Source organism: Mesocricetus auratus, unplaced genomic scaffold, assembly GCF_017639785.1.
Source record: "Mesocricetus auratus isolate SY011 unplaced genomic scaffold, BCM_Maur_2.0 Super-Scaffold_6730, whole genome shotgun sequence".
NCBI classification, from domain to species: Eukaryota; Metazoa; Chordata; class Mammalia; order Rodentia; family Cricetidae; genus Mesocricetus; species Mesocricetus auratus.
In genome coordinates, this window is record NW_024429184.1 from 98,677,173 (window position 1) to 98,694,109 (window position 16,937).

Here is a 16,937-nt window from a genome sequence, read left to right on the forward strand (position 1 = left end):
TCAAAAATAGCAAGTTCTACCTTTATCTGTCACCCGAACCTCCTGAAGTTAACACAGATATTCTCCCCTTTCATCAATATGAAGAAATTACAGAAAATCATGTATATGTTTAAGAATACCTATCCTGACTTCACTGAGATCTTCTAAAAATCCATTAAAAACTGGAACTGGAGTTGCAGCTGTCAACTGATCTCCAATAATAACCTCAAGCTTGTGGGATGGAGAATGCCAAAGCTCTTGGCACTTGCCACTGGGTGTCTGATGCCAGAGACTCCTAAATCTCTCTTAAGCAGTGCCAGTTCTGCCTGTTGAGTGTCAGGGCCATACCTGGCAGGCTCTATGCCCAATGCTTGGTGACCTCAGTGTCAACTGTGCTCAAAGGGGATCAGTCACTGACAAACGCTGAGATAATAAAGCTTGTGGTATGATATCTAGCACTTTCCCTCTCCTCTCCTCATTGGGTTATAACACTTGTAACCACTTGTAACCCCATTGGTGCTCATGTCCACATCTTCATAAACATAGGTAAAAATGGCATCTAAATTCTCAACAGCAGCACTGACTAAAGGCATGGAGTCATCATGATTTGTCAAAACCTGGTTTTCTTGATTTGTTACAGCCTGGTAGCTCATTTATACCCAGCTAATCTTGCACCCTCTTCCACTGTTGTATACCGCCAGCCTCTTCATGAGCACCCATGCCAGAAGTCTCCAGTTCAGTGCCTCCCACATGTTCTTTAACATCTGGCTCATCCAGATGGGAATCTCGGTTCTCTGTCATCTCTTCAAGTTTCTTCCTGGTGGCCATAGTGATATTAGGAGAGCCCCACATGGGGATCCTCATCTCTGGGGATAGTCTCTTCTCGGAATCCTGTATTTCAGGTAGATGAGTCCCTCCAGAAATGGAAGGAGTTGAACAACTCCTAGTCTAACAGAGGCAGATCTGGGGAGCTGACGCCAACCTCCAGCAGGAATAGACTTGTGCTGGCAGGCTTTAAAAGCAGGCTGCTTCCTGATGTGATTTGGAGGACAAAGCACAGAGAGGAAGGCACTGTGTATTGGAATATCTATGTCCCCTGGAGAGTTCCTAGACGTCACAGAAGCAGTCTTCAAGTGTGCATTGCAGTCTAGCACTGGGACAAAGAACACTGAGATCTGAATGAGCATCCTCTGGCTTAATCTGCTCTTGTACAACATGTGATCTTTGGTCGTGTATTTTTTTAATCAGCTGATGAATCTTCTGACTTTAATAAAAGAAGACATGAAAGAATCTCAGACACAGAAAAACGAAAGAAAGAAAAGGCTGTTTGGTCAGCTCTGTCCTGCAGCATCACTGCTAAGGTTAATAAATAGCTGTCTTAGTTACTTTCCTGTTGCTGTGATAGGACTCCATGACCAAGGCAACTTCTAGAAGTATTTAACTGGGACTTAAAGTTTCCCAGAGTGATGAGTCCATGGCTGTCATGGTGGGGTGTGGTAGGAAGCAGGCATAGCACCGGAGCAGTAGCTGAGAGGTTTCATATGATCCACAAACAAGAGGCAGGAGGAAAGAGAGACAGACAGACAGACAGAGACAGATAGACAGATAGACAGACAGACAGACAGACTGACAGAGAACGGGAAGAGTTTTGGCTTGTGAAACCTCAGAGATGACCCCCAGTGACACACCTCCTTTAACAAGGCCACACCTTCTACTCCTTCCCTAACAGTTCCAACTGCAGGAGCAAACACTCACATATATGAGCCTGTGGTGAATTCAACCACCAGAATAGAACTGATAACTTCTTTCCTTAGATTTCCCAAGCATCTTCCACATGAAATAGTCATGAAGCACTCCGCATAGGCCTTTCGGACTCCCCACACATTGTCAGAACATAACCGGAAAAACTTGGGCAGCAGCATTTCCTTGGTAGCTTTCTGGCCAACTCCCCTTCATTCTACAGTCACAGTGTAGCTCACCAAGGGAAGATAAGATGCTGTAATGTCCTTCTCAACCACGGGAGCATCTTTCAGTGGACAGCCACAGCCTCTGTCATCGAGTCGTCATTGCTAGGCAGGACAACAAGCTCTATGAGGTCAGAGCACACTTTGGTCTCCACAGCAAATCACTCCATGAGCTCCTGTCCTAGCAGAGCTAGCAAAGCTGCCTGACTGGTTTTCATGTCTGTAAAGACTATTCTGATCTTCAAGATAGTTCTAACCTCAGGAGGTAGTGTTTGGAGAAAGCGTGTGGTGTTGGAGGGCTGATTCTCTTGACAAAACGGTGTAGTACGTGGCACTTGTTCTGTCAGCTCTGCTCTCACAGTAGGTTCTGAAGCATCAAATCTGCTGGTTCTTTTCAAACCAACAACACAATCTCTTTCACCGTGGCTGCCTTCCCTCAGCATATCCAGCAAGCTCCAGGTCCTTCATTTATCTCTTCTCTCTTGAGCATACTTGTCCAGTCTACATTTTGTCACGTGAGATGAAGTCCAGGGGTCAGCGTGCATCCTCCAGCAGGCCCTCCTGGAACTCTAAGAGGTGTGCCACCTTGTGCTCGCCCACAAGGATGGATGCTCACAGACTGCCTCTTGCTCCCCAAGCATTGACTCCAGTTGTGGTACTCTCACTGTTTCCACCACATCCGCAGTCACTTGCTACACCTGAAGCCTTGAAATCCTTAGACTCATCTGTCAAGGTTAGGATCAACTTCTTCCAAATTCCTGCTGACTTCCTGTCAATCACATGCTCTTAGTGGCAACTAGAATGGGGAATCCTTCCCAGGTTTTCACCTTACTTCGCTCATATCTACCAGAGGAGTGTGCCAACTTGCACAGTTTCCTTTCTTAGGTAATAAGGCTTGCCAGGTGTGGTGGTGAAGAACTCAAGAAACAGAGGCAAGAAATCGCTGCAAGTTTGAGGTCTTCACAGCCAGGACCTCCCTCAAAAAAATTAGATGCTGTGTATGTATGTGTGTGTGTGTTCATAAGTACATACATACATACATAGATATGTATAACACTCTAAAATCACAATTCACACACACACACACACACACACACACACACACATTTCACTCTCAAGTCAGAATGAGCCCATGATTAAGGGCTGCCGAATGGGCGTGTGACGGTATAGAAACAACATTGGTCTCACTGTACATCTTCCTCTCAGTGACTGTCTGGATGCAGCTCCTACACAGGCACTTTCTGTTCTGCTTGGCTCTCTCTCCTTTAATCATTGAGTTATTGCTTGAGACGACCATCCGTGCTTACATTGTGTTTTGATCTAGTTCATCCCCTATTCTCTCCACTCCAGTTCCTCTCCCATCCTTCAGACCATCCTCTTCTAACTTCATGTGTCCTTTGGTTTGTTTTTCCTTCACTGAGTCTTTTGGGCCTAAGAAAGGCTTGGACGCCAGGCCCAGTGTAAGCTCCTGAGCCTGACTTGAGTTTAGGGCTTGGATGTGAGGCCCAGTGTAACCTCCCAAACCTGGCTACAGTTTGGCGACCTGTCTCTAACCTGTAACTTTCAAGTAGCGGGTGATTCAGCCAGACCTGATGCAAGATTGCCCCCTGCCTACCTACCTGCCTGCTTGATGGAATACTATTGGCCCTTAACTCCTCACATCACCTTACCCTATCCTAAGATTCCCATCCCCTACCTCAGTCCTATATAAGTTCCTGCCTATTGGAATAAATCGAGATCCTGCTTCAACAGACTCAGTGTGTGTGTTTTTTTCTCCCCGGTAACTAATGGGGGGAGGGTCTGAGTCTTAGACACTCACCATCCCACTCAGCCCCTGAGAAAAGACTGGCTGAACCGACCCTTCCCCCGCTCTACCTGCAGGAAGGACCCTGCATGAGTCCTCTCGGGGCTGCCTGGATGTACATGGATGTAGTCTGGATGGCCTCTCAGGAGCAGCTTCACTGAAGAAAACTTGCTCTCCCCCTCCCAGCAGCCACCAATTTCCAAAAGCTCCTCAGCGGAGTTGAGGGGGGGTACTTTATTGCCACCTGCCCACTCCATGCTGAGATCTTCCTCTGGCTTGAGTTTGTGCAATTATCCTGCAGTTCATAAACTGCCTTGTTTTGTCCTGAAAACACTGCTCACTGTAGTCATCTGCCACCTCTTGTTTGGGATGGTCCATGGACATTTGGAGGAGTACTGTGGTGTGGATATGCCATTTAGGGCTGGACAGCCCACAGTCTCTTAATTCTCTACACCTTGGCCAGTTGTGGGTCTATATTTCAAAACAGACACTATCTATTGCAAAAGGAATTTTCTCTAACGAAGGCTAAGAGATATACTAATTTATGGATACAAATCATTAGGAGTTAGTTTAATACTATATATATGTATCAGAGAAAAAATAGTATGTTCTTCCCTGGGGTCTATGACCAATCTAGTCATAGGTTATTGTCTTACTTATGTTTTCTGTTGTTGCGATGAAACACCATGACCAAAGGCAAGTTGGGGAGGAAGAGGCTATTTGACTTACACTTTAGCATTGCTGTTCATCACTGAAGGAAGGTAGGACAGGAACTCATACTGGGCATGATCCCAGAAGCAGGAACTGATGCTGAGGCCATGGAAGGGCTAACCAATAGGGACAAAGCTTCCAGGGTAGTATAAGTTTGCTTTCCTTCATGGTCCATGACTAAAGTATACGATATTTTCAACAATGGTGTCTCACCACCATTCTGTTTTTTCCTTTTATGTTATAGAGATGTCGTCTTCACTTGAAACTTCACGAGCCAAGCCCTCCTAGCTTCAAATGTTTCCTCACTTTGCTGCTTTCCTATAACTGAAGGCAACTGGGGCCTTGCTTGAGAGACTGTTGCCTCGACCTGCATGGCTTTGGAGATTGCCCTATGAGAGCAACGTGGGAATGAAGAAATGACCTGACACTGAAGGAACTACAGACACAGAGACAGAAAGGCTGGGATCCAATGGGCTGTGCCTGGTCTGGTGGATAGGATCTACTATGAAACCTGGAAATGCCTTGTCTTAGTTAGGGTTTCTATTGCTGTGGTGAAACATCATGGCCAAAAGAAACTTGAAGAAGAAAGGGTTTATTTCACAGTTCCATGTAACAGTTCACCCTCAAAAGGAGTGAGGACGGGAACTCAAGCAGGGCAGGGACCATGGAGGGGTGCTGATACTGGTTGCTCATTATGGCTTGTTCAGCCTGCTTTCTTATGTTTTTGGTTGTGAGCCTAGCCTTTAACTGCTGAGCCATCCCTCATCCTGATTTGCTATACAGTTCAGGACAGCCAGCCTAGACCCACAATGAGCAGGGCCTGCCCCATCAACCACTAATTAAGCCCTATCTTATGGAGGCATTTTTTAAAATTGAGATTATCTCCTCTCCCATAACTTTGCTTGTATCAAGTTGATATAAAACTATCCAGCATACCACTAGTTGGGGAAGCTCTGTAGGGGAACAGTATCAGGCTGTAAACACATGGGAGAAGTAATCTGTGGTTGCTAGTTTTTGTGCATCTTTTGTTAATAGTTAGTAAACACTTTCTTGGACTGGAGGAAGACTTTGACGTTCCCTTTGTTATTGGCTATTTAGTGTGGGAGGCCCAGTGTTTGGCAGAGTTTAATCATGCCTAGCTTTAGATTTAAATACCTGAACACTTAGATGCCGCTGCCGCTAAGAGCCACAGCTTCAATATTGCTGTGAACATACAGGTTGGAGAACAAGGTGGAGTCACCAGCAGATGAAACAATCAGAACACGTGCATCTGTCAGTAAACTCACTATCTTCTAGGACAAAATTCATGATGCCTCTAAACACCACTCCATCGGTATCTGTGTTCAAAGTGGATTTCATGCAAAGTCATGCAGTTGCACTTTTTCTTTAAGTGGATGTGATATTATTGCATTTAAGCAGTATATTTATATTGTGATGTTTAATATAATTATTGCTATAACTGAAATTAATATATGCTATGATTGGCACTATTCCTATTTATTGTCCTTGCTTTTACTGACTTTTTGTCTTCTACCGTTTTCTTCTGTGACTTTGGCTGAACATATATTTGGTTCCATTTCTCTCTCCTCTCACGATATCAATTATACCCTAAAATTATACACTAAAAACGATTTTAGTGGTTGCCCTAGAGTTAGCGATGGGTAGCTATGACCAACTCAAGAACAGCAGCATCTAGCGTCACTCTGTTTTGCAGATAATACGCATTCTTGGTACTGGAGCATCAACAAGTCCTCCTTCCATCCCTCAACAAGTCCTCCTCCCATCCCTCAACAAGTCCTCCTCCCATCCCTCAACAAGTCCTCCTTCCCATCCCTCAACAAGTCCTCCTTCCCATCCCTCAACAAGTCCTCCTCCCATCCCTCAACAAGTCCTCCTTCCCATCCCTCAACAAGTCCTCCTCCCATCCCTCAACAAGTCCTCCTTCCCATCCCTCAACAAGTCCTCCTCCCATCCCTCAACAAGTCCTCCTTCCCATCCCTCAACAAGTCCTCCTCCCATCCCTCAACAAGCCCTCCTTCCCATCCCTCAACAAGTCCTCCTCCCATCCCTCAACAAGCCCTCCTCCCATCCCTCAACAAGTCCCCCTTCCCATCCCTCACAACACCAATGCCATTTGCTTCACTCATCCACAAGACAATCAGCAAATACATTTCTGCTATCATTTATCATTTTTTGAGGAAAATGTTATTTTCTTAAAGCAAGAGTGGAAAAATAATGCACTTCATTTTCATTCATCCCTTCTGTAAAAGTCCATTATGCGTCAATCACAGTTAATGGTATATACATGCATATATAATTACGGAAACATTTCTTACTAGGTGAGTATTATGATTTGGATTTAAAGTTTCCTCCTAAAAGGCCCATGTATAGCGAAGGCTTGGTATCCAGTGTTCAGAGATGGGGCATCGACAAAGTGGTCTTGTCTGCCCTCATGACTGGATTCATTTATGATTCATAATGTGAGGAGATGCTTTCCTTGCCAAAGGTAAAATTTGTAACTCTCCAGATTTTTCACCCTGGGCTGTTAGCAGTTCGCACCTGCGCTTAATTTCCCTCCAGTCTTGGTTCTCCAGGGGCAGAGGTGCTGCTTTTGTGGGACTAGGGTTCTGTGCATTCTTTTCTTTCTCCAGTTTTGGGGTGGTCGGTGGTCCTAAAAAGTGACGACTTGTGGTCTCTAATCTAGGAGAAAATTTTAAGTTCAGTTTTCTCCATCCTTCCCTGTGGTGAGGACAGAGTGATGACTTTCTGCCTCTCAGACACAGCACAGCGTCCTTTATCATTAGGCTTTAATACGCGTTTCTTGTTTTCCTGTCCAGATTTCAGCCCCCAGTAAGGATTTCGTGAGCTAACACGGTCACGTGAACACTCAAGTCACAATCACATCATCGCTGTAGCTGTATCTGTTGTGTACTTCCCCAGGCACTGATTCAAGCATTCCACCTGTATTATATAACAAGCACTCCGGAGCAGTTGTAAAAATAACATCTGCTCCAGAAAGCGGCAAGTGGTGGTGTCATCAGAGTATGACAGTCTCCTGACTTGTCAGAATTCAACCAAATTTTCTGAATCAACAGTTGACATTGGTAATATTTTTGGTGTGATCATTTATTGATAAAGAAAGCAATGCTAGAACCCAGGCAATGGAATGCTATCTTTAATTACCCCATTGCTTTTCACGGAATTTTTTAATAAATAAAAATAATGTGTCATTCTACCAGATGACAGACTTCACAGACAAACTCATTTGGTTGTTGTGGTTGCATTTATTGTCACGGTACAAAGTCTGCATGCTCAGTGAATATTGTTGGCTTAAGATGAATGAAGTAATGGTGTATGTCACCAATCACATGCCTTTAAAAGTACATTAAAAAGAAAGGCAGCATTGACATGCTGATAAAATCAGTGCAGACTAGATGAACATTCTAAATCAATTTGAATACATAAAGATTTTTAACTCTAAATGTCAATCCTCATCTTTTGATAGGACTTGCTTCATCTTGTCATGAATAATATTGCTTTGCTTTTTCTTCAAATCCAGAATGACAGACTGGATTAAATCTTATTCTTAGCTATGTGAATTCTATACCTATAATAAGTGCACTTTGAAAACATTCTGTGCTATAAACATACTCATGATATACATTGTGGAAAGTCGGGAGATGGTCACGGTCTGCAGCTGAAGTGAGCTGTATTCCAGACACTTCTCACACAGATTACAGGGCAGGGCTACAGAGATGAAGAGCTTTTTCCCTTTGTAGCCCAGGCTGTCCTTCAACTTAAGGCGGTTCTTCTGCCTCAGGCCATCCGTGCGGAGCCACTCTGACAACTCTGGTAACTTTTAAAGATCTGCCTAGGACAGGAGTTACTTAATTACCAGTCTGTGGTTTGGGTTGTAATTATTTCTGGGAATTTTTTTCTTTGAGCCAGTAGAGGGAGCTCAAAGCTCAAATTTTCCACCCCTTTACTGACTGCTTTGATTCTTATTGTTGGCATGTAATTTTTTTAAATTTACTTTATGTATATTTCTTCTGTCTGTCTGTCTGTCTGTGCACCACATGTGTACCTTGAATCTTTAGAGGCTAGAATCGGGCATCAGAACCCCCGAAGCAAGTCACAGACAGTTGGGGGCCGCAGGCTAGGTGCTGGGAACTGAACCCAGGTCCCCTGAAAGAGCACCTAAGTACTCTTAACTTCTGATCCGTCTCTCCTGCCATGACACTTTAATTTTAGAGATGTGATTTTCCTAGATTTTTTTTTCTTTCTTTTTAAGAAGCATTCAATCGAGGACCTGGGAGGATGGCTCAGTTGGTAAAATGCCTGTCACTTAAGCGTGTGTCCTTGAATTCTGATCCCTGCACCCACATAAAAGCCAGACATGGCTGCATTTGTGTGTAACCCAAGGAGTAGTGGAGGGTGGAAACAAGCAGCTCATCCAAGTTTGCTGTTCAGTCAATCTAGTCAGTTTCGAGTGCTATGTTCAGCGAGGGGCTGTAGTTTGTTCTTTGTGGGCAGTAGTTTCTCAGTGTAGACATCTGGCCTCCACACAAGCACAGACATACATTAAATAAATTATTCTTGTAAAAAGGTGATTTTGTCCTAGTATAGTTTTTGTCTGCATGTAAGTTTGTGCACTCACCACATGTGTGTATACATTTAACTTTTCCTTTACGTCAAATTACAGGTACATACACTTTGATGCGTAGCGCAGTGGCTTGAATGAGAATGCCTCCCACAGGCTCGCATATCTGAATGCTTGTTTCTCAGTGGTGGAACTGTTTGGGAAGGATTAGGGGGTGTGGCCTTGGAGGAGGTGTGTCATTTCATTGGGCTTTTGGATCAGACATAAGCTTTCAGTGGCTGCTCCTGCATCAGGCCTGGCTTCCTGCTACCAGCCTCCTGGCCACTCATGGATTCACCCTGTGAAATTGTAATCCCCAGTCAAACGCTTCCTTGTGCAAGTTGCCTTGGTCATGGTATCTTATCGCAGCAATAGAAAAGTAACTAAGATACATAGATGTTCTTATAATTCAATTCCAATTAGGTTATACTATTCTTTGACTTATTTTAAGCTTTCTAACCACAGAAAGATTATTTATCTTTTTATTTGCTTATGTACACTTTTATTGAATTGGAATATAAAATCCTGGACAGGTGTTGAGACTTGTGGTTGTTTGTTTGTTTTGTTGTTTTTGATGGCTTCATATTGTGAATACAGATATAGGTGTAGAAAGACATTAACAGTGACTTTAATTATTGGATCAGAGTTTCATCCAAGGCCTTGCTCATGTCCACTGCATGCGAATGTGAGACTTTTTATGATCTTCAAATCAACATTCACTTCAAAACAGGATACCGAATAAGAGCGGGTGAAGCAGTCAAGCAAGTGTTCTTTTAAACAAAAACCTGGAGAGCAGCCGGGTGGTGGTGGCACACGCCTTGTATCCCAGCGCTCGGGAGGCAGAGGCAGGTGGATCTCTGTAAATTCCAGGCCAACCTGGTCTACAGAGCGAATTCCAGGACAGTCAGAGCTGTTACCCAGTGAAACCCTGTTTCGAAAAGAAAAATGTTAGAAAGAAACCCCCAAAACAATAAAACCTGGAGAGCTGTGGAGTTTCTCTTCTCCATCCAAATGTGGATCTCATGCTATTCTCAGTTTAGTCAAAGTGAGGGGGACATTAGAAAAGAACCAATCAGAGAGCTGGACAGGTGTTCCCTAGAACTCGAGGACACAGCAGCTGGTGTCTGACCCATAAATGCTCTGGCTGAAGCCCTCCGCATTGCAGGGACGCTTTAGTAGACCCCATTCTACACCACGGCTGTGAAAGGATAGAGCAGCTGGGTAACATAGAGATTGCTGAAAGTCAGTAACAAAGCTGGGAAGTTGTAAGCTGTACTCTTAAGAAACAATATGTTTTTTTCAATGAGAGTGGCTTTTACAGGAAAGAACTAGAAACTGGATATGGATATGAAACAGTGCTTCTTACCAGATTGTAAACCAGTGAGCCTTGAGGAAAAAGAAAGTTGCCCCGCTCCTCTGGTTCCCTTTTACAGCCTCCCTGCTCTTTCCACTGGAGGGATGACTCCTCCTTCGTTATTGGAGGCTTCGAGCTCACACCAGCTGAACAGGAAAAGGAGACCTGTCTCCACTTGGGTGGGGATGCAGAGTTGTCTGTTTTGTACTGGGTTTTATCACCTAAAAATAAATAGGGAGTGGTGAAATGTCTCAAGATTTCATCCGGGAGCAAAGTCTTTGGAACTTGAAAGATATCTAGTCGCCAGTCTGTTGCTCTTTGCCATAATCAAATTGATAGGTCAACAAGGTAAATAAAGGAAGACACAAAAATATGTGTTACGTCTATACACACACACACACACACACACACACACAGATGGTTAATTATATTCTAAAAAGATGTTACACTTTTCCTAACTTTTTGACATTCTCTACTCTTCCTTAAATTTTTTTTCAGTTTCTTCCCCCATAGTTTTAGATGACACCATCAGTCCCATGTGGATTCAGAATCACCATTTTTAGGCAAATTACTTCTTTTTGCCACATGTAAAAACTCAATTGTCAATTGCTGCTAATAAAGCTTTTACTTTCCAGTCTATTTGACTTGATATTAACATAATAACAGCTACTTTCTCTTGAACGACCCTTGCTTAGTATGTATTTCTCCATCTTTGAAATTTCTTTCTTTGCCTTTGTACTTTAAGAATGTCTTTTTGGTGACACAAGGTACATGTGTTTTGTTGTCACTATGGAGCCTGCATTTTTTATCTGATAAGCTTATCTCATTTATTATAATCATTTGCTACTCAGAGATTTTCATAAGATCTTATTGTCCTTTTATTGGTGTCATTTACTATCCCGTGTTCTCTTTTCTTGACCTTAATTCATTAACCTTTCAGCATTTCCTTTTCTGCCTTTCACACATGAGCCTCAACACTCATTTGATTTCTGAATTTCATAGATTTATCCAATTCCAAATAGTGATTATCTGAAAGCAATACTAGAATTTTAAGCACTGAAAACTTCTATGTTTAAACTTTCAATCAAAAGGAGCAAGCCTAGCTTTCATCTTCCTAATTCTCACTTCCCAGAAGAATTTTTAAAAATACTTTTAATTAACATTCATAATACTAAATATGATTTTCGTGTTGCTATTTAATTTCTGGAATTTTAGACACTGCCTATTTACTGTGCCTTAGCCTATTGACAAATTACTACTGTGTTCTGGAACTCTTTTTTTCCCCCATGATCCTGGTATTTCTCTTTTGGAAATTCTACTTCCTGGGCTCCATGATTTTTCATTTCTCAGTTCCCCAAATGCTTTGAGACAACACGTCCTTCTGTCCATTCCTGGAAAGGGGGCACTGGGGAAGTAAGCTCTCAGGGCCTGCCTGTCTGAAAGCTAGCTATGGTGACTAATGTCTGCAACTCCAACATCTGGAGGCTGAGTGAGAGTGGTTGTAAATTCAAGACAAGATTGGGCTATAATACTGTCTCCAAAAAGAACATGCCTATCTGGAGATAGACATGATGGACTAGTAGTAGTTAGATGATTCCCCGACAGACAGCGAGGAACCATGGCTGGGTAATAAAGATGGTGAACTTCCAAGATGACTTCTTTCTCACCCTCCTGACCTGAGACAAAAGCCTGTGGGTGTTTTCTCCTGCTAGTAGGGCTCTGCTGGTGGATGCTTCCTATGTTTTCCCGCATAAGGACTAATACATCTGAAATGAGGTCATTGGTTTGCTTTTTTTTTGAATGACTCATTCTTTTAATAGAAACATTAGCAATGTTCAAAGTGGGCTAGGTTGTAATAAGGTTGAGGTGGTGTTTCAGCTGCTCTGGGACCTGGCTCAATAATTAGAACCTCGGCCTGTGTGTTTGGCGCAGTAGGCTAAGACCCCTATTACTATTCCAAGAATAAAACACTATCTGCAGGAATAATAGCTACCAAAGCATAGGTTCAATTAAAAAAAAAACAATTCCTCTGTTAGCTGTAATTGTTTCAGGAAGATAGGGTACTCAAAAAATACCGTGTGTACTAAGATGTTAGTTACTGATGGTATAATAGAAAGTAAACAAGTAGAATATGACGGACAATAAGATAACAGGAAAATAACGGAGGGAAAATACATGGAGGGGGAAACAGTATAGACAAAGGGAAAGGATGAGGCAGCTATGGAGAATGGTAGGATGAAAAGGGATGACCCAATTAGTCACGCTCGAGAGAGACGAGACCAGGGACCTCCAGCCCCAAGCCAGTCTGAAGGAAAGTCCTGAAGAAGTCTATCCAAAGGGAGGTGGGGAAAGAAAGGAGGGCACAAAAGAATGACAACAGAGCAGGACAAAGCTGGCTCGCCCAATTAGCTCAGGCATGGACAGTCTGAAAATGCAGTTTGTTGGGGTGTAGAGTCCTCTGAGCATTGTTTCCTAGGCTCATGGATGCTGGTCACATCCTCAAAGGTCCTTGCTGTTGGGCTTGTTCATGCTGGTCATGCTTCGGAGGAGCCAGTCTCCTGATGTCAGCGTGTGTGTTGGGGATCGCTGTCTGTGGTCCAGTCTAGACTGCAGCTCAGGCCAGTTCTGACTCAGAAGTTCTCCCTGCTGTCTAGACACATTCTTCGAGTCAGGTATAGTCTCACAATACTTGCTCTGGGTTTCAAGTGTGTGGTCAGGTAGCATCTTTTTCCCTTAGGGTCACCAAGCCAAGGGCACTTCAGGAGAGTTTTAAACATGGTTTCTTCCCTCTGCTCTCCCAGTGCCTGCCTGGGCTGCTACTACGTTTGTCCCTCTCCCCCTCTCTCCATCCCCACCTTCCTACCCCCTCTCACTGTCTCCCTCACCCTAGTTTTTCTTTCAGACCTCTGTTAATTAGAATTGCAGTGTTGCTGTTAGAGCTCTTCCCTGATCTGTGGTTCTGACTTCTGCAGTTATTCTCTATTCTCTCTCTCTCTCTCTCTCTCTCTCTCTCTCTCTCTCTCTCTCTCTCTCTCTCTCTCTCTCTCTCTCTCTCTCTCTCTCTCTCTCTCTGTCTCTGTCTCTCTCTGTCTCTCTCTCTCTCTCTGACTCCTGTCTCTCTGGGACACACTCTGAACTTCCTGTTTTCTCTCCAAGATTTCTTAGTTTGCTACCAAAACTACAGATTTTCTGCCACCACTCCCTTTTATTTGAAGCCGTCTAGCTAACTACTCCCAGTTGGAGATCCTAGAAGTCTGTGCCTGCATATCCTTTACCATCTCCCTGAATCCTGCATGCATCTTTTAAAGATGCCCAAGCTCTACCCATCCTTCATTGCCATCTTGGGACTGTGGTCTGGTCTTTACTGTCCAAAGGCCAGAAATGATAATCCCCTTCTGAACAGAAATATCACATTATATACTATTCCTGGGTTTCATAATAGTTTTGGATCATCTACAGTTTTGGAAAGAAAGTGTATGTATCCACAGCCAAGCACCTAACACAGCATCAGCTGCAAACTCACAGTAATGGAGTATGCCGCAATGACTACCAGACACTTATTAGTGACTTAATGTCCATCTGCTTCATTTAGCTATAAAATGAATTACTGCACTCTCCCTGCTTACCTCATAGAGGTGCAGTAAACTAAAATATGTGCACACAGAAAGACTTTATTAAGTATATTAGAGAAACCTAAGATACTTTTATTTGATATTCCATCAGTGTTTATTGAGCTAATAAAAACATTTTGAATGGATATATGTTTACTCTTTCATGGAAATGAGGGGAAGAATGTTTGAAGTGGGTGTGACTTGCATATTAATACAAGTGTATCTTTCATTTAAGGAGAAGTAAACTTAAGTGATGAAGTAGCAAATTTAAATTGCAGATGATTTCCAGAACTCGTAGATGCAGAGTATTTCTTATGCATACAAAACAGGCTCATCACATTCATTTAAAGTACCACAGACAGGAGCTGGAACAGTTACTCAATGGGTAAGAGCACACATGGCCTGCTCCTCCAGAGGATCTGGAGTCAATTCCCAGCACCACCATGGTGGCTCACGACTGTCCGTAACTGCAGCTCCAGAGGATCTGACACCCTCTTCTGGACTCTCCATGCATCAGGCATGTTCATGGTGCACAGACATATGTGCAGGCAAACATTCACATACAAGCATGAATTAAAAATAAATATTTAAAAAATTAAAGCACCATAGAATATAGAAAGTGACTGAGAAAGCAATCCAGCTACTATATCTACTGAGTCATTAGCCCTCATTAGCCAAGTGTATTCCTTCCTCCTCTAACCTTCAGCATGGTGGCAAAAATATTTCTGAAAATACTCAAAAAATTAGTAATTTCTGTGAAGTTAATATTTTTGACTATATATATCTTAGTAGCTAAAAAAGAATATGTAAACCCAGACTTATAGGGTCTTGTTCTTTTTTTTTTCGGTTTCTGTCATAAGATACTCTCACTAAGCTACTTAGAGGAGGTGTATCAGTCAGAGTTCTCTCAAGGAATACAACCGACAAAATGAGTAAATGCAATAAGTTTATATAAAACTAACAGCAATCAAGACAATGCCCCACATATATTCCTACAGGTCAATCTGATGGAGGCAATTTCTCAATGCTGTACCTGATTCCCAAGTAACTCTGGGTTGTATCAAGTTGACAGTCAAGACTAACCAGTGGGAGTCTGGAGAGATGACTTAATGGTTACGACCATTTTTGCTCTTGCAGAAGACCAGAGTTCAGTTTACAGCACCCATGTCAGAGAGATCACAACTGCCTATAACTCCAGCTCCAGGCCTCTGTGGGTACCTGTACTCACACATACAAGCTCATGTACAAACACAAAAGTACATACAATTAAAAATAATAAAAATGATCCATTAGATCAACAAGCAGTACAAACCTAATGCTTGGATCCTTCACTTACGAGTTATAGGACACCTCACAAGTTATTTAAGTTCTGTTTTGTCGAGTATAAAATGGGGATAATATTCCTAGTTATGAGTATTAAGTGATTTGACATATGTAGAGCTTAGAACAGTGTGTGATACGTATAATAACTGTCACATTATATGTGTTAATAGTTAACACTGTAAATTGTTCCTGTCTGTTCAGAGGAGGTAGGCTCCAGGGCTCATGTAGATACAGAAGTCTCTATCTGTTCATTTCCTTTATTGAAGACAGCATACAATTTGCATAGAACCTATGTACACCCTCCTGAGTCCTGGAAACCATATACTGACTACATATAATTCCTAATTCTGTATGCTGTGAAATTAGTTGGTGTCACATTATTTGGAGAACAGTGTTGCAGGATATTGACCACATTGTGAAACTCTGAGATTGTGTTAACAAGATTAACCTTGAATCAGGGGTGGATCCAGTGGCTAGTTGATAGGAATTAGCCATAGAGAGGATGGAGGAGCTAGGAACAGGGATAGAGAGACTCACAGGAAATAGTAGGGAGAGACTTAAAGATTTGAGGTCTTTTTGGTTTGGGACAACTTGAGAGATGCTTCTCTTGCTGGGTCTCTTTCTCTGACTTAATATGTTTTCACCCCAACATCTGACTTTATTGGCAAATAAAACAATAGAGACTTAGTTAAATAGGAGACTACATTTTGTGGCCACAGCAGAGCTGGTGCCAGGCCATGTTCTGAGTGGCAGGGTACTGATTGTGGGGCTGTGGGGAACAGATTGTAGTTAAAACATCAGTAGATTCGGGTGTGACCACTAAGCCAACAGAAAAAAAAACAGGATAGTGATAAGAAAATTCTGTGCCTCTTCAGTGGAGACGTAGTTGTTCCTAAAGTAGTTTGGTTAGCAGTTGGTTGAACATGTGACTCTGGAACACAAGACGTGGAGAGACAACTGTGTAGCTAGTGGCATAGCTTGAGGTGTTGGTTTTTTACTCTTTACTCTTACTCTTTGTTCTTTTGGGGGCCTGCCACCTAGCTCCCAAATAAATACACATGGAGGCTTATTATTTCTTATGAATGCTCAGCCTTAGCTTGGATTATTCTTTGCCAGATACCCTTAACTTAAATTACCTCTACCTTTTGCCTCTGGTCTTTTACATTTCTCTATCTCTGTATATCTTTTCTTTCTTTCTTATTCCATGTCTGGCTGTGTGGCTGGCCCCTTCTTTTCTCACTCCTTCTTTTCTTGCTTCTTCTGTGATCCTCCCTTCCCAGATTTCTCCTTCTATTTATTTTCTCTGCCTGCAACCCCATCTATACTTTATCCTGCCTTGCTATTGACCATTCAGCTGTTTATTAAACCAATCAGGTGTTTTAGACAGGCAAAGTAACACAGCATCACAGAGTTAAACACATGCAGCATATACCCAAAAGATGCATATTCATACAACAAGGATATCCGTTCCACTATGTTCATAGCAGCATTATTTGTAATAGCCAGAACCTGGAAGCAACCTAGATGCCCCTCAACTGGAGAGTGGATAGAG

At 42.7% G+C, this 16,937-nt stretch overlaps 1 pseudogene; it reads right to left on the reverse strand.

Moving 5' to 3' along the window:
* Positions 1-3,240, reverse strand: LOC101823982 (annotated as a pseudogene).
* Between the last annotated feature and the right edge of the window lie 13,697 nt (positions 3,241-16,937).